The 17,970-nt window shown below is 46.8% G+C and overlaps 1 protein-coding gene across 2 annotated transcripts in view; it reads right to left on the reverse strand.

Moving 5' to 3' along the window:
• The window catches only part of Nin (ninein), a 127,873-nt gene extending 117,041 nt beyond the window's left edge, over window positions 1-10,832 (reverse strand). Inside the window, exon 1 of one of the 2 annotated variants that reach the window (XM_045153767.1) lies at window positions 10,617-10,832. The gene's annotated coding sequence lies outside the window, so the exon portion shown is untranslated. Of the gene's footprint in view, window positions 1-8,394; window positions 8,446-10,616 lie in introns of those variants that run through there. The other variant, XM_045153768.1, reaches the window with a different exon arrangement.
• Window positions 10,833-17,970: the final 7,138 nt, after the last annotated feature.

The following is a 17,970-nucleotide window of genomic DNA, read 5'->3' on the forward strand; positions in this document are numbered from 1 at the left end:
CAACAAGGCTCTCAACCAACCCTTGGACTCCAAATACAGCACTTTTCACCAGGGGTAGGGATGCATCTTGCTGTATGCTTAGCCTGGTCACAGCCTTAGCAACAGCTGACAATAAAAGCAGCCCCTTTAACTAAACCAAGCCCTGGGTCAGAACTCTAAACAGATGAGCCAAAGATTAGATCCTTGTAACAGGGAGACCATAAAGTAAGATGCTGAAAAGAGCTAAGAATGAAGACTAAAACAAAAAAAAAAAGAGTTTTCTGGGGCTGGGGAAATGGCTCTGCAGTTAAGGCGTTTGCCTGCAAAGCTCAACGACCTAGGTTCAATCCTCCCAGTAAAGCCAGGTGCTCAAAGTGGCACATGCATCTGGAGGTTGGTTGCAGCAGCCGGCAGCCCTGGTGTCCTCATTCTCTCTGTCTTCTCTTTTCCTCTCTGCTTGCAAAAATAAAGAAAGAAAATAAAAGAGCTTTCTGCAACCAATCAGAACTGCTCGAGGCTGTGTCTGATTTCTGTACTTCCAAATCATTCCAATCCTTCCAAACATGACAAGTTGAAACAGGTCCATGACCTTCACAAAACTAGACTCAGAAGATGAGTCTGAACAACTCTGTCACACAGCTCAAGGTTTACAAGAGCCTTTAGGGTGGCATGGCAGGGTTTGGGTCCAGGCTCCTGGGCTTGGGCGTGTCTCTTCTACCAACAGCTTTCCCATTACTGAGGTCTGCTGGCTCTGGCTGCCTTCCCAGGGCTGATCTGTTGGGTTAACTAATCAGCATGTAAATGTTTGTAAAATAGGTTGAAAGTGCTATATAAACATCAAAGCGTCAGCAAAGAAACAGCAAGGTGCTGTGAAAAGCCACAAGAGGTAGGAATGTGGACAAGGCCAACGCTTGCCTAGGACTGCCAGTTAATTGTCAACTCAGATCTGCTGAGAACCCCTAAGGGGCTCTGGGATTTTGGATGTTGCCATAGCTCCCAGGCTCACTCAAATTTATAGTCCATGGATTATAATCAGACCAACTTCAGAGAAGCCAGACATTTCTACCTGGGCTTGATTTTGTGTATGCATTTAAAAACACAAAAGTCAAAGAACCTTTTAAAAAATATTTTTGGAGGCTGAAGTTTGAAGTCTCAGCAGTTAAGATGCTTGCCTGCAAAGCCTAATTACCCATGTTCCATTCCCCAGTGCGCATGTAAAGCCAGATGCTCAAAGTGGCACATGTATCTGTTTGTTTGCAGTCAGTGGCTGGGGGCCCTGGCACACCATTCTCATTCTCTCTCTCTTCTCTCTCTGCTTGCAAATAAGTAAATAAAAATATTTTTAATATTTTATTTTATTTATTTGAGAGACAGAAAGGCAAATATGTATAAAGAGAGAATGGATGTACCAGGGTCCCTAGCCTCTCCAGATACATGCACCATCTTGTGCATCTAGCTTTCCATAGGTTCTGGGGAATCGAATCTGGGCCCTTTGAATTTGCAGGCAAGCACCTTAACCACTAAGCCATCTCTCCGGCCCTTAAAACATATTTTCAGGGGTAGAAATCTGTCTGATTAAGCCAATGAAAGAGCAATAAAACTCATGATGGACTGAGAAGTCCTGATCTTATTACTGGTTTGAGTCTGATTAGCAGACATGCCTGATTTGGGGACTGGATTTTTACTAAGTGAAACTTATTTCATTAGATAGCAGCTTTCTTCTCTTATCTCTTGACTTCAGTTCCCTCCTTCTACAGTCAGCAAGATTAGGACAACAGTCTTCTGACTGAATGGTGGAGGAAGGGGGAGGGCTCCATCCCAGTGGAACAAATGCTCCAACCTTAACGTCCAGGAGATGTTGTTACTCATGGTGACAAGTTGTCACTTCTCATCTGGCATAGAGGGAATTTTTGCTAGTTGATAAAATTCTCCAAATGTTCATCAGTAATTTCTTGTGTGAGAATTTTTCCCTCTCCACTTGGCAGAAATGCAAAAGTAAGGTCTACACTTTCTATTTCTTTTGTATCTTTCCCCAAGTGCATAACACAGTCTGTTCGTCTCAGCAAACATGGACTGACTTGGTGTTATGCAGATTCCAGGGAAGGAAATACCCCAATGGGAGGTACAGAAATGAACACAGAAAATTTTTGCATGTTTCTCCTACACTCGTATCTATCCTTTCCTTTTGTCTTCGACATAACTAGGCAGAAGTAGAGAAGCAGTTTGCAGTGACCACCAAAGTACAAAGATCCATCCAATGCATTAGTGATTAAGCCAATGGAAACAAATTCACAAACAGCAACTGCATTTTTCTGTAAAGGGATGAACCTTGGAAGCAGAATCTGTCCTAGACCATTTTCTCAAGTCCTCTGGTGTAGACACTGAGAACAATAGCTATATAGAAAGATCTGGAAGGGTTGTTCTGAGAGTTAAATATGGAAAACAACTGGAAGGGGATGAACCCAGAGAAAATGACACAAGGGGGGAATTGAAACAAGCAAGACAATACCTCAAGTTTACAAAGGAAGCCTAATCTTAGGAATTATTTAAGTCTATCAGCCCAAATCTACCTTCAAAGCAGCAAAAGTAGGAGACATGAATTCCAAAGAGCAGAGGGTAAGAAGGTCAACGTATTACACACAAAAACATGATCATGTTACCAAGTGATCGTGGCAGAAAGCCATGCTTCCTTAATTGTCACGGGTGGATCATTGACAATTTTAATAGCAAATAAAAGCAGAGAAGCTGATATGGAGTCAGGAATCCAAAAGACATTATTCACCTCCGAGCACTATGAGCCTGGCCCATGCTCAGTACTTTATGCATACCGCTTCACTCATACCAGACAGTGTTACATCTCCATGTAAATGTCAAAATTGGGACTTGATGAAAACAAGCAACTTGTTCAAGGCTGTAGCTGTACTGCTGTATGGAGGTGAGATCTGAACTTTATGGTGACTGTTACCACTCAATCCTATATAGGCACACAGGACAAATGAATGGGACCATGGAAATGCCACTCTTAGAGAACTTAAGACCTCACTTATGTATCAACTATCTGGGCAGTACTGGGTGAAGCAGAAACACTCTCAGGCACACACTGCTCTAAACTGAAGTGGGGCAAGGTAAGGGGGTCTATTCATCTATTTATTGAATGATCATAGCCAAAAGTCTCTGGGGCACTCTTTTTCTAAAGCACTTTGGGATCTGGAGCAGGGAAGAAACAAAATTTTATATAAAATGAGCATCAAGAGTCCTATATCTTCAGTAATCAGTGTAGCTCAGGAATCAACAACTGTTATATTTCTTCTTCCCCAATGAATACTTAAGCATGTCTAATCTGGGCAATGCAATATTTCCCAGAGTCAAAGCCTTACTGGCAGGAAGATTACAAAGATATTTAAAAAGTTGGCATCTGAGTGGTAAATCCTCCTTGAGGTTGCATCAAGCAATTTAAAGAATTTAAAGAAGACTACCATAAATGTGGGCCTTTTCTCACCAATGACATTCCCAGTCAGATGGCCAGAAGCCTTTATAACTCCTGCGGAATAAAAGGACTAGTGTGGGCAATAGCCTGCAGTCCGTACTAGGGATAGTTAACTAAGAGGCAGATGCACAGAGCCATTAATCAAAACATTTACCACCCAATAGCCACCCATAAGGACAATTACTCGGAGCATTTCCCTCCCAAATAGCTCAAAATAAGGCTGCCAAAAGGCTGCTGGCTGAAAAGAGACGACCATCACAGATCAGTGCAGTGCTCCACTCAGCATCGGCACCCCCAGATGATGAAATTACATTGCCAACTGGGACTGTGAAATTAATAGGTGGAGGTGGGGCTGGAAGAATGAAGTTCCAACAGAAGGCCAGCATGAAGTGGAGATGTGAACTTGTGAACTTTCTAGAAAGCAGGGTATGGAAAGGTGCTTGTAAGAATGGTGCCCTAGCCAAAGTGGGTGTTTGTTCAGGGATGGAAGGAGTGAAAGGGGGACAAAGCCTGGCAAGTGAGAACCAAATAATAAATAAGCACAATGCCAGAGCCCCAGCCCAGGCCTTTTATTTCCCTTCCAGATGGCTCAGCAGCTGAATGGCTCTGCAGAATGTCTGCATGCCCCTCCACGCTCGGCCTCTTTCCTTTGGAGGGCATCATAATAGATGCCCTTGGACTTGTGTTCAGACACAGCTGTCGAGGGTCCCCAGTCCAGGCAGTGACCAAGTGATGAGTTTAGTTTCTTTGGGACTGTACTGATGATCTCTCTCTCTCTCTCTCTCTCTCTCTCTCTCTCTCTCTCTCTCCTTGAAAAGCTTCGCACTTATGCCTTAAGCTCTCACAGTTTGACAAGTCAGAGTCCAATAATGCCCACGATCAAATTAGTGTTTCTTTTCCTTCCCTCTCTTCTGAAAACAATTTCATCTGCTGAAAAGATATTCAGGTTTGAGCAGGGTGTAGTGGTTAATACCTATTATCCCAGGAATGCAGGAGGCTGTGGAAGGAGAAGCACTGTGAGTTCGAGGCCATCCTGGGAGTACAGAGTGAGTTCCAGGTCAGCCTGGGCTACAGTGAGACCCATCCTTGAAAAATGGGGAAAACAAAAAGACTTCCAGGCTTAATCTTATTTTATTTACTTTACAGAAAGAGCAAGAGAGCAAGAGTGAGAGGGGGAGAGAGAGGATGTGGTGAATGGACATGTCAGGGTCTCTTGCCACTACAAATGAACTCCAGATGCATGTGCCACATTGTGCATCTGACATTATGTTGGATGTTGGGTAATCGAACCCAGGCTGAGAGGCATTGTAAACAAGTGCCTTTAAAATGCTGAGCCATCTCCCAGTCTCAGGCTTAAGATCTTATCTTTTTTTTTGTAATTGTTTTGTTTATTTTTATTTATTTATTTGAGAGCAAGAGCGAGTGAGCGAGCGAGAAAGAGAGAGAGAGAGAGAGAGAGAGAGAGAGAGAGAGAGAGAGAGAGAGAATGGGCATGCAAGGGTCTCCAGCCACTGGAAATGAACTCCAGACACATGAGCCCCCTTGTGCATCTGGCTAACATGGGTCCTGGGGAATGGAGCCTTGAACCAGGGTCCTTAGGCTTCATAGGCAAGCGCTTAACCACTAAGCCATCTCTCCAGCCCAAGATCTTATCTTTTTAAAAATAATATTATTTACTTATTTATTTGGGAGAAAAAAAAGGCAGAGAGAGAAAGACAGTGAGAGAATGACAGAAAGAGAGAGAGGGAGAGAATGGGTGCACCAGGGCCTCCAGCTACTGCAAATGAACTCCAGATGCATGCGTCACCTTGCTTTGGCTAACGTAGGTCCTGGGGAATCAAACCAGGATCCCAGGATCCTTTGGCTTTGCAGGCAAACGCCTTAACTGCTAAGTCATCTCTCCAGCACCAAGATCTTGTCTTAACTTCAGCATAAAAGGCAATAGTGATTAGAATAAACTCAAGCTTAGCAAAATAAACAACAGAAATAGCAATAATCCCCATTTGCATGCTTATTAGAACATTTCTCCCCAAACTTCTGCTCAGCTGCAGAAGGATGGTCAACTGGTCTTCAAAGAGTGCCTCCCTTCAAACTACACACTAAAAACAAAAGAGCATCACCAGGAATACAAATGTGGCAGAAAAGTATAACATGAAACCTACATACCACTAAACCACATTCAAGATAAATTTGAAAGAAAATACCCCCTTTGCTAACACCACCATAAAATTGGGCCAAGGGTACACTAAGAGCATTTATTCTAAACCTAAACAAGCATTAGTATTTTCCTATCTGGAGGTTGCTGTGAACTCAGGCTTTTGTTAAACTAATAGAAGGTAGATTACCTAATTGAGTAGTGAATTAAGAATAGCTGCAGGGAACAAAAACCATTAACTTTGCACAACATAGATCCACTAACCTATAATCAACTCCTAAGACAAGTCACAGGAGCAAAAAACAACTGCATGTTTGTTGCTTTTTAAATATTTTATTTATTTACTTAGCAGAAAGTGTGAATATGAATGTGTCAAGGCCTCTTGCCACTGCACATGAACTCCAGACACATGTGCCACTTTGTGCATCTGACTTTATGTGGGTACTGGGGAATTGAGGCCAAGCTGGCAGGCTTTGCAAGCGTGTGTCTTTAATTGACGAGCAATCTCCCCAGCCCGTTTTTTTTTTTTTTTCTTCTAAAGAAAGCTTAAAGCAACTTTCCTTTATTGAACCATATTTAGGATGGCTGACGTGGTGAGTTCAGCTCCCTGGGGCATGAATGAAGAGCTTCTAGTCTCGCATCTATACACAGTATTTCACCAACCTTGTGCTTGAGGTGGGCATTAAGTATGAATGCTTTGCATGGGTGATTCAGGCGTCTAACTGCTTGTACAAATGGCAATAAGGAAACACACTAATTTCTAATGAAGTTCCTCACTTACATAATCGCAGTCTGTTTTCAAATGTTCTTACTTGTAAATGGGATAAAAATATCTTTCTGCAAGGTTCAGTAAGCCTCCCCATGAGCCCCTGCCCAACAGATGCTAGATCAATAGCCAGAATTTAAGCTGCATTATTTATTGGCTTACAAATGAGTTGGCATCCATAAAAATAAGCCTTCTGAAAGGGCTATGGCTGTCTGAAGCCCTCTGAAAGGCTCTGGTTACACTTACCAACCCTTTATCAATATAAGACTGATAAAATGTATTTCCATTATCAACATGAAATAGAAGTATCAAGACTGGCAAAATGTTAGTTTAGAAAGTCATTTGCAGTGACATTTAAAACCATTTATTTGAACAACATTTGGCTCATGATAAGAACGTTGCCTATTAAATTAAAATTGGCTGTTCAGAATTCATCGGAGCCTTATTCTCCTCCCTTGTGAGTTAACATCTTTTGATATTAAGGGCCATTATATATCTAAAATGAAAAGGGGAATAAGAAAAAAGCAGTCCGTGACATCCGGAGCAAGAGTCTATTAAAATGACTGATTCTTGACATTTTAACGCAGGCCATGCATAGGATGGATTCTTCTTTGCCACACAGTAAAGCCTTTCTATGTATGGGTAATATTTTTGCTATGTCCAACCCATTTGGTTTATGAACACTGCAGTGCAAAATGTTTTCCTCTAAAGAAGTACCAGAGAGAGCCCAGGTGAAAAGAAACAAATCTGCAAACAAACCCCCCCCCCAAGGGTTCACATCCTCCCTAAATTGGAGCTGATGGGACCTCACAAACTATTTTTTCAGCCAGTATGTAATGTTACTCGCACACACAGTCTGGGAATTTCACAGCTGCTTACAACTCTAAAGCGAGACCTATGTCCCAGGTCAGCCACCAATAGGTTATTCTCCCCACTAGAGAAGATACCATATAAAACTACACGGAAAGTTACACACGGATTTCCTTGTGGATTGTCAAGCCTCAGAAAGCACAAAAGAGATAAGCTTATGCTGACAGATCTAAGGGATGCCAACTGAGGAATGGCCCCTGGAGCTGGCTCATGTGCTCAGCTGCACCCCATCAGGATCTGCATCCTCTAAGTGACGGTGTCAGTCTCAAAAGACAGCCCCGCATTCCAAAAGCTGAGAACTGAGTTGTCTGGGAAGCCTGTCTCCGTTACTTGCTCCACACCAGGAGCGGATCGGTCCCGGGTAAACGAAGAGAGCGGACAAGCCATCATAACTAACAGAAACACGATCTACTAGGGCAATGCTCCAACTCCCGTCTTCTTTGCACCTAAAGTCGTGGGCTGTGAAAAATGTCTTTCTTTCTTCCTCTCTCCCTTCCTCCCCCCCCCCCAGTAGAGTTTGAAGTAGAGGCTGTTTCCACCGGCGGTCTTTCTATTGCATTTTATTTTAATGGGGCTGGTTTGGCAGCTGTAGAAGCCCACACATCAGCCCGGGATGCTTCTCGCCGGACACCCCACACTTCCACTCCGCTGCTCTGGCGATCTGGGCTTGTAGAGCAAGTGTCATCGCGCCTGCCCCCCTGTTCCGGGGAGCCGCACCCGGAAAGTCTCTACCTGCACGGGTCCCACGCACCTTCTAAAATCTCCACTTGAAGGACTCGAAATAGCAGCGCGCTCTCAGCAGCCCGCGCAGGCTAACACCTAGGGGCTCCCCACGCAGGCTTCGCAACCACGGGGCCGCCGGGGGTGGCAGAAGCCGGTAGAACAAGCACCCCGTCTGTTCCCTCCGGGACTCAAGCCCACTCCTGGACCGACGCACAGAAGCAGCTTTCAGCTGCAGGCTGCGGCCAGCGCCCGAGGTGCCCAAACCGCGCGGCCCCCGCGGGTCCGAGAGGCGGAGGTGTGGCTGCCAGCGAGCCTGACCACCTCGGTCCCGTCCAGACCCGCCCATCGCCAGCCCCTGACCGCCCGGGTCCCGGGCCGGGAGTGCCCAGGCCGGTGGTCCACGTCCTCGCCTACCTTCCGTCCGCGTGTCCGGAGTGCCCGCAGCGCCGGCCGCGCGTCCCCGGGGCTCTGCAAGGCGAACAGGCGCTTTGTTAGGACTCGGGGCGCGGGACGAGCCGGCGCCGCGGTTCCGGGCGGGCGTCCTTCAAAAGGACGCGGACGGGGACCCGCGCGAGCGTCATTTCCATATGTAAGGAGCCCGCGCTGACAAAAGCGCGGCGCGGCGCATCCTCCCGCCCCGCCGGACGCGCCGGCCCCTCCTCCCGCCGCCCCTCCCGCCCGTCCCCCGAACCACCCGCCGTTCCAGCCGACCCGGGGCGACCGTGCCCGGCCCGCCGTCCGCAGCACGAGGGCGGGGGGAGTGGTGACCCCCACCCACCCCAGCGGCTCCCAGGCCCCCACCGATCGCGCGTGGGCAGCGCCAGGCCTCCGCGCACCCCCACCCCGCGCCACCACACACACACACACACTCACACACACACACACACACACCCCGAGCCGCGGGTCTCCGGAGTCCCCCCGCTTTTGGAGCTGGCCGCTCACCGGGTCCCGGGGCTCAGGCGCCCCGCGTCGCGGCGCGGAGCATGGCCCGGGCGCTCTGGGGCTCGGCGGGGGGCCGCACGGGACGGCCGCGCCCTGCGCGCTCGGCTCCCCGCTCGGCCGCAGCCGCCGCCCGGAGCTGGGGACGCCCGCCCGGGAGGAAGAGCCCGGCCTGCGCTCCGGGAGGAGGAGTCAGGGCGACGCCGGCCCTGGGCTCGGCTCCTCCTCCCCGGCGCCCGAGTCCTCGCGGGGGCGAGACCCCGCCGGGGAGATTTGAACTTGGAAACGGCTGGGCGCCGGGGTGGGGGGTGGTGGGGGGTGGGGGGGGTGGGTGGCTGCTCCCCGAGGTTGCAGCCGCGCTGGGGCCTGACACGGCCACCACACAGCCCGCTGCCTGATGCCACCCCTCTCTTCCAAATGCACGCACGAGCACCCCGCGCCCGGGGGCGCCTGGCAGACATCGTCTCGGCAGGGGAAAGACCTCTGCCGCCTAAGAAACCTTGGGGGTGAGGTGGGGGGCTTCAGATGATTGTTGAATCTGCAGATGACTCTGACCTTCCCAGTCCTCAGAGTCCATTTGGAGGTCGTGGGGAGACGGCTCCAGGGGGCAGGGGGCCATGGACCTGACTGCACCCCTTGAGCCTCGTACCACGATGTTTGGATGTCCTGTGCACCTGCCCACCAAGTCCTCAAAGGCTCAGGCTTCTGAGGATGCAGTGAGTTCTCTGTCACGGACGCGTGAAGCGGGAGGTCTTCAGAGTTGGGGTCTTCGAGCCACCCAGGTCACTGGTGCTTACCGCCTTCCCCAGACTTTCCTTTGCTCACTCCATCCCTACACTTCTGATCCCGAAGCAAACTGGATCGCCAGTCCAGGCTAGAAGTGGAGGGAGCTGTGGGCCCAGGCAAGGCCCGTGTGCTGCGCCGTTCCATGTGTCGTCATTGAGTCAGGATCCCCTTGATTTAGTACTACCGCCAGTAGTTACTGCCCCAGGGTCCGCCCTGAGAAAGCTCCTTGCCACTGAGAGAAAAGGTGATGCAAGGTAGCTCTAGTCTACTGGAAGCGCCACACAAGTGACCGAACCTCCTCCTCATACCAGCCACCCCTGGGAGACAGACACCATAGCAGCTTGCAAACGAGGAAACCGGAACTCCTCTGGGAAGTCTAGAAGTTTACTGGGAAACCACCCAAAGAGGACTGGACAGATTCAAAAGCGAGCAGATCTAGCAGATGTGGCAAAACTGCATAGTACTAACACACACACACACACACACACACACATGCTGGAGAAAATGTGAAGCTGGTGACATTTGAATTAGGCCCTCAGACAATCGATTCTTGTCAATGTTCTCATTTCCTGATTATATTGTACTACATTGGGCCAAAGGTTAGCATTGGGGAAAACCGAATTAGGCATTTAGGAGTCCCTTTCTGCATTATTTCTCACAACTTACATATACCTACAGTTATCTTAAAATTTCACTAGTCGGTTATTTTACAAGCAGAAACTCTCCAACACAACGCATTTGGAGAACAGGAAAGCAGAAGTCTGTGTCCCTTATTCTTTTTGTATGTTTTTAAACAGTTTTGGATAAGTACACAGAAATATATAAACTGTAAGTACGGTTATCAGTTACACCACACACACACACACACACACACACACTCACACTCACTAACCTGCTACTAGGATACTTACCGAGGTGTCCTAAGTAAGAGAAAAAGGCACACTGGACACTCAAGCAGCCCAACATCTTGGAGGGGAAGAGCGCAGAGCTGGACGTGGCAGCCCCATCCTCCTGGCAGTCTCTTCTATGCACCCTTTTAACCACGTAGAGTCCTGAAGGATGTGGTGAGATAGCTCATTAGCTCACAGCAGTGATCCTTGGGGCCGGGGAATTAGGAGGTAGCATGCGGTTCCGGTGGAGAAGGAAGCTCAGACTGCAGGGAGTGGTGTAATTAGAAACACAAGACATGCTTCCTTGAGAGCAGCGAATGGGGTGGAGACTAAGATGGGGACTGGGAGCTGGGTCACCCCCAGACTTGCTGCAGAGGGGTCACAGCATGGAGCTTGGTGACAGTAAACCCGAGGCACATTCTTTTTTTTTTTTAATTTTTAATTTTTTTTTAATTTTTATTAACATTTTCCATGATTATAAAATATATCCCATGGTAATTCCCTCCCTCCCCACCTCCACACTTTCCCGTTTGAAATTCCATTCTCCATCATATTACCTCCCCATTACAATCATTGTAATTACATATATACAATATCAACCTATTAAGTATCCTCCTCCCTTCCTTTCTCCACCCTTTATGTCTCCTTTTCAACTTACTGGCCGAGGCACATTCTTAACGCCATGTGCCTGAACCTCAGGTTGCATGGGTATGAAAGATAAGGTTTGTCTTCTTCCAGGCAAGAATCTCTGCAAAAAATTCAGGGTCTTCCCTGAGAACCTGTCACACAGCCACGTGTCTATCCTACATTGCACACAAGAAAAGGGAAAGGAAATATAAGCGTTTGCCCAGGAGTAACATCCTTTGCAAACTAAATTTCACTTGTTATTTATTTATTTATTTATTTTGAAGTAGGGCCTCACTCTAGCCAAGATTGACATGGAATTCACTATGTAGTCCCAGGCTGGCCTTGAACTCACAGCAATCCTCCTACCTTGGCCTTCTGAGTGGAGTGCTGGGATTAAAGATGTGTGCCACCACACCCAGCCCCCAAATTTCACTTTCATTTGGTGCAGTTTACTTGCTTTTGATTTTAATTCTCATTTTACAGAACTTGTTAAGGGAGCCTGAATCCTTGAAGTATTTGCATATGACTTTTTTTTTTTTTTTGAGTGGCTTTCTGCTACATCTCACACTACTAGCCAGATGTTTCAGGTGTTTAAAACTCCTGAAAAGGTAACTGAAAAATGAATGTGCTTGTTTCTTTCTGAAGTAACTTTGTAATGATCAGAGTCAGGACAATGAAAATGGATTAAGTGAGGAAGGGAAAGGAAGAGGAGAACACAGAGAGGCGTAAAGATGAGGGAGAGGGGAGAGAAGAAGGAGTATGAATTCAGGCTTTGTAAATTTCCTGGTACCCAAAGAATTATCTTTTTTGTTTTCTAATCAAGGAACCACTACAGCTCTAACTCAGGGTGCCCACTCCCAAGCCCAGGGACCTTGTAAATAATGAAAGAAGGGGACATCATACTTTCTCCAGGCCCCTCCTTAGGGTGGATGAGGAAAATGGGAAGGAAGAAGTCTGGTTCCAGACATGTCTGCCAGCCAGGGGCAAGATCCAGCAGCCAGACACTGATGAGAAGAACCCAGGAGGAAAGAAGAGGAGCACAGCTAGGACCTGAAAGCACATCACTTACACTTTGCCTCGTGGGCTTTCATTCGGGTTGGGCTCTCTTCATTTTCCCTTGGGAGGCATGAAAGAAGAAATGGATTCAGCACTTTTTTTTTTTTAACAGAAGAAACTCAAGTTTGGTTCTTACCCCTGAGAATGGAGAATGCCTGATTCTCTCTTGGAGAAGCAAAATATTCATGCATGAGAGAGCAAGGGAAGCTGGGAGGCTGCATTAATGAGAGCCTCCAGTTGGGGGACACAGGCATATTGTAGCTGGACAGAGAAGAGGACAATGACTTCACTAAAGCATGGCTTCCATTCAGCACTTAGACTGTTATTATCTTTCACATCTGGTCCTAGGTCTTCTTCCTGTCATTCGAAGCCCTACTCAGTCATTGCAATAGTACAGGGCTGGAGAGATGGCTTAGCATTAAGGTGCTTGCCTGCAAAGCCAAAGGACCTAGGGTTGATTCCCCAGAACCAACCTAAGCCAGATGCACAACGTGGAGTTCGTATGCAGTGGCTGGAGGCCCTGGTGTACCCATTCTCTGTCTCTCTCTCTCTCTCTCTTTCAAATAATTAAGTAAAAATAACAATTTTACTTTTAAAAGTACATGTCCTCAATGCTGCAGCCAACCTGCCTGCCCTCCACTCTATGCACTTGTCTCTGAACCCTCCCTGTCTGCGCTTTTGTCTGGAGCTCCAGTCCAAGGCATAGTTGGTGCCTTGTCCGTGTTCTGTGTTCTTTATTTGGCCAGAGCTAACACATGGCAGGAAGTGGGCATTGAACATGAGTCCTTTGGGTCTCGTGAGTTGAGCATTTAGGTCCTCTCCAAAGACTTGGTGCTCACATGATGTGTGTCCGGGGTGGAGGGGTCCTGCTCTACATCCTGGGACTATCCTTGTCCATGTGGCTGGAATCTGGAAATGTTCTACTATTCTAAGTGCCAAATACTGCCACCACAGCTTCATTTAAAGAAGGAAATGACATTTTAAAGGAACAGTAATGTTGCTTCCTCTAAATACTCAGCCAATGTGACATAAATTCTTCACTTAAAAAACAGCTTTGGATAGAAAATGATGTAACGTGTCCTTTTCAAGCAGAACTACTTTGTGTTTTCTAGAATTTAATGCACATGCAAAAGCAATACAGACCCAGGAACACGTCCTTAAAAATCTGTCTAGCTGGGTGTGGTGGCACATGCCTTTAATCCCAGCACTTGGGGGGCAGAGGTAGAATGATTGTCATGAGTTCATAGCCACCCTAAGACGTCATAGTGAATTAATTCCAGGTCAGCCTAAGCGAGAGTGAGATCCTACCTTGAAAAATGGAAAAAAAGAAAAAAGAAAGAAAGAAAGATCTGTTTAGTAGCAATTGATGTAAACCACATGTGTAGCTCAAACATTTTCTAGTGGTTACATTATTTTATTTTAGTTTGGAGAGAGAGAGAGAGAATTGGCATGCCAGGGCCTTAGCTACTGAAATCTCCAAACGCTTGTGCCACCTAGTGCTTGCCTCACCTTTGTGCATATGGCTTACATGGGATCTGGAGAGTCAAACATGAGTCCTTAGGCTTCACAGATGAGCGCGCTAACCACTAAGCACACTCCAGCCATACTAGTGGTAACATTTTTAAATGATAACAACAGATACATCAAATTATCTTGTTATAGTTTATTTGACTCAAAATGCCCAAAGTACTATCTTTCAACATATAGTCACTAATAGACTATTAGTCAATGAGAAATTCTGCATTTGCTTTGCTAAGTCTTTGGAACCTGGTGTGTATTTTTCACTTGTAGCACATTTCAGTTCAGACTAGCCATGTGGGGCTGACGGCTGCCCTGTAAATTCAGTGTTAAAACAAAAAGAGCACTCATAGCCAGGTGTGGTGGTGCACACCTTTAATCCCAGCACTCAGGAGGCAGAGGTAGGAGGATCACCATGAGTTCAAGGCCACCCTAAGACTGCATAGTGAATTTTAGAACAGCCTGAGCTAGAGTGAGACCCTACCTCAAAGAGAGAGAGAGAGAGAGAGAGAGAGAGAGAGAGAGAGAGAGAGGGCACTCATAACTCATCTAACCCCATCCTCCTATTGCAAAGGAACCTGAATTTATAAAATTTTGATGATGAGCTGGAGAGATGGCTTAGAGGTTAAGGCGCTTGCCTGCACAGTGTAAGGACCCAGGTTCAATTCTCCAGTACCATGTAAGCCAGATGCACATAGTGGCCCATACATCTGGAGTTTGTCTGCAGTGGCTAGAGGCCCTGCAATGTCTACACTTACTCTCTTTCTCTGTCCCTTTTTATCTATATTTTTCAGCTTGCAAATAAATCAATAACCCTATTTTAAAGAAATCTTGGCCTGCCATGGTGGCGCACGCCTTTAATCCCAGTACTTAGGAGGCAGAGGTAGGAGGATCACCATGAGTTTGTGGCCACCCTGAGACTACATAGCGAATTCCAGGTCAGCCTGGACTACAGTGAGACCCTACCTTGGAAGAAAAATTAAAAAAAGAAAGAAAGCAAAGAAAAGAAAGAAATCATGCTGCTTTGCTCCAGATCACTTGGCCTATGTATCAGACCCCACGCCTGGAGCTGTCCTCTAGCATCTGCCTCCTGAGAGGATTTATGATGGACCCAAATAGCAACCTTGGAATAAACATACTATCAAAAAAATCCCACATTTTTGGGCCAGAGGGATGGCTTATCAGTTAAGGTTTCTGCCTACAAAGCCAAAGGATTCTGGTTTGATTCCCCAGGACACACATTAACGAGATGCATAAGAGGGCACCCATTCCTCTGGAGTTCATTTGCAGTGGCTGGAGGCCCTGGCATACCCAATCTCTCTCCTCTCTCTCCTCTCTCTCTCTCTCTGTGTGTGTGTCAAATAAATAAGTAAAAATAAAATAGTTTAAAAAATCACACATTTTTTCAATCACCAGCTTCTAAAACCCTTAGCTCTTCAAAAGTATTAAAAAAAATAAAATATGAGAAGACAGCCCAGAATATGCCATTTTAATACTTACAAATGACAACTCGTGGAATTAGAGATAGACAAAGCACTTGCTACACAAATGTTAGAACCTGAGTTTGAATCCTCAGAACCTGTGTAAATGCCAAGTGGGCTTGGTTACCTGCACATCAGGGTGATCCTTGGGAAAAACTGGCTAGGTAGGCTAGCTGGATCCATGAGTTCAGTGAGAGATTCTGTCTCCATAAAGTAGAAAATGATAGAAGAAGGCATCCAGTGACTGGTCTCCATGCACTTACATGTGTATATGTGCTCCTGCACACACATGTATGTACCCACACATATGCAAACATGCAGACACAGATATAGACACAACACATGTGCAAAAAACAAAAAGGGATGACAACCTGGTAGACCATTTGTTCAAGCACACCCCGCCTGTTTTGGCACCTGGAGAGGACTCAGAGATGACGGAGGCGGCGAAGGCAGTGGCAGTTGTATGTTGCTCACTTCCCAGGGGTGTGTGGGTGGGAGCTGTGCACGATCCATCTTCCACCTGCGCTGGCTCGTGCAGCATCCCAGGGACCCATGTTGTTTTCCATGATTCATACAGGCATGGAAATAAGTGAGTCTTCTTTCCTGGACATTTTACAGGGCCTTATATTTTGAATTAAGCCAAAGCTGAAATTCAGGAAAATGATTATTTCAGAACCAGAACATGAGACCAATAGGCAGAGAGCATTGCTTCCAGTAATGACAGGAGTTTACTGGGAAGTAAACTGAGGAAAAGAGGCACCTTTACACCTGGACTCAAGAGGAGGCAATCAGACATAATCACAGAAAGTGACAGAAAGTCTTTGATTTGCATTCTGTTTTTAATGGAGAGGGAATTGCTATGGCTTGCTAAGGTGGTAATTTAGACTTCTCTGTCCCAAAATACTGAGGTCAGAGTGATGATACATCTTTATGGCAATGAGCTCTGTGAGTCATTTTCAATCTACATAAAAGCTCTTCTTGGAAGCTGATGTATTGGAGCTCATGCTGAGACATCCAGATGCCATATGCAGACTTTAATACAAATGTATTTTGTCTGGTTCGTGATCATGAAGATTCTCTGCTCTCACAGTACACCACCTATCTCTGGGCCCTGCAAAGTGCAAATAAACGAGGTAGAAGGACACAAGATCAGCAGAGAGAAAATATGGCTACATATATCTGGTAGCAGGACAAAACCAAGAGTGGGCCATGTGTGTGTGTGTGTGTTGTGGGGTATGTGTGTGTGTGTGCATGTGCGTGTATGTTGTGTTGTGTGTGTGTAGCTGTCTGAGTGGTTTCTACTTGTACCTCCAGACCCTCCATCTGCCCTTCTCCTACCGCTCTGTGACCTAGGAGAACAACCCCAGTGTACATTAACCACCTCCCTCAAGCCCTGTATCTGATCAAGCTGGCAGGGAGCCACTGGCAAAACATTAAAGGGAAACTGGAGTTTGGGTTGCTGAGCTTGTGCACCCACTTCTCCTACAGGGACTCTATAGGTTGGCTACAGAGACCAGCTCCTATCACACACTTTACACAACTCTCACCATGCTCAAGCCATGTTCCCCTCTTGCCAGTGGAGTCTAGCTTTAGTAACACTTGGTAATGGTCCTCTAGGGCCAGTGTTCAGGAAGCACTCCCTTTTCCTTCTCTGCCCAGACCCACGCCATTGTAAATAGTCCTTCCATGATTAACTTTCTTCTGTGTCCAGCTGGAATTGCTTTACAATTTTCTTCTATGATCCTGATAGATTAAGTAGGAATGCCCACATTTCTTGTCCTTACAAAGAGCTGTCTTTTGTTTTTTTCTAGTAGCGTGAGACTCCTGGAATCTTTCCATTGTCCAGAATCATCTTAAGTCTGTTTGTCAGAAGCAGACACCAAGGTGAGGGTTTGTATATAAGAATTTCATTAAACATATGCTCCAAGGGAGTATGGTGGGCTAGAGAAGCAAGACGGTGGGGGGAAGGAGCCCCACAAGAGTGTCACTTCAGGCAAAGCCCCAGCCTCAGCCTTACATTGGGAGGAGCTCTGAGGCATAAATTAACCTTCGAGTTTGCCCTGAATTGAGTCAGGGGAGCTCAGCTTTCACTCTCTGCATCAGTAAGTCATTGGCTCTTGGCACCTCAGGGCCATAACAAATTCCCAGGAGCTTGCAGTTCTTTGAAAATAGATGAAATTCCAGTATTCTGAGAGCCATCCTCTGAGAATGGTGGCAGAAACCAATCGCTGGAACGCAAAGCCCTGACGTGGGCTTCAAGACCAAGGAAGAGATCCCAGGGCCTTCCAACAAAGCATGATTAATTTATGCTTCACATTTCTCCCCCGTGCCCTGATGGTATTTAATGTGGAGAGATCCGCAGATTATCAGCTGGCTTAGCCATTAGTTACTTTACTCAATGCTGTGACCAAATACCTGACAAAAAGCAGTTTAGGGCGTGCAGCTCCAGGGGTGGAATTCACCGTGACAGAGAACGCACGCTGGATGGCAGGGCTAGAAGCTGGCTGGTCATGCTGCATCCAATCAGGAAGAGAGAGCCAACAGGAAGTGGTGCTGGGCGGTGAAACCTCAAGGATTGTGCTGGGGTGGCCCCCATTCTCCAGCAAGGCTCCACCTTCTACAGGTTCCACAACCTTCCCACAGAGCACCGCCAGCTGTGCATCAAGTGTTCAGTACATGGGGGACATTTCACA

This window comes from Jaculus jaculus, chromosome 7 (assembly GCF_020740685.1).
Source record: "Jaculus jaculus isolate mJacJac1 chromosome 7, mJacJac1.mat.Y.cur, whole genome shotgun sequence".
NCBI classification, from domain to species: Eukaryota; Metazoa; Chordata; class Mammalia; order Rodentia; family Dipodidae; genus Jaculus; species Jaculus jaculus.